Source organism: Elephantulus edwardii, unplaced genomic scaffold (assembly GCF_000299155.1).
Source record: "Elephantulus edwardii isolate Elephantulus edwardi_28Jun2011 unplaced genomic scaffold, EleEdw1.0 scaffold00189, whole genome shotgun sequence".
NCBI lineage: Eukaryota > Metazoa > Chordata > Mammalia > Macroscelidea > Macroscelididae > Elephantulus > Elephantulus edwardii.
The window spans coordinates 5,882,905-5,883,689 of NW_006399939.1; positions in this window are offsets into that span (position 1 = coordinate 5,882,905).

The window sequence follows — 785 nt, forward strand, 5'->3', positions numbered from 1 at the left end:
AACACTGCATGGAATAAAATCACCAAGTGTGTGTGTCAGGGTTGTATAATTTCTCTATTCAGTTTGTATGGTGAGCAAATCATTTAGAAGCTGGATTATATGAAGAAAAATGTGGCACAAGTATCAGAAGATGACTCATTGACAACCTCTGTTAGATGACAAAACCTTGCAGAAAATGAAGAGGACTTGAAGAACTTGCTGCAGAAGATCAAAGCTACAACTTTCAATATGGATTCCATCTCAACATCAAGGAAAAAAAAATCCTCACCACTGGACCAATAGGCAACTTTGTGATAGATGAAAAGATTGAAGTTGTCAGTGGCTTAATTTTATTTGGATCCTCAATACCCATGACAGCAACAGCTAAAAATATTTAAAAAGGACATGTTGAATTGTTCAGATCTGCTGTCAAGGACCTCTCCAGAGAGAGCAAGGGTGTCAGTTTGAAGACTAAAGTGCAGTTGGTCAAAGTAATACTTTAAGTTGCTTCATATGCGTTTGAAGGAAAACTAAAGAACTGATGCCTTTCAATTGTGCTAGTAGTGAAGAGCATTAAATATACCTTAAGCTGCCAACAGAGCAAACAAATCTCTTTTGGAGGAAGTACAACCAGTTTACAAGGATGGTAAAACTTTTGTTTCACATACTTTGGGCATGTTACCAGCAAGGGTCTATCCTTGGAAGAAGACAGCATGCTGGGAAAGGTGATGAGGGTCAGCAGAAGAAAGGACAACCCTTAGATGGGTTGACATGGTGACCATCACAGTGGACTGGCACATGCCAGA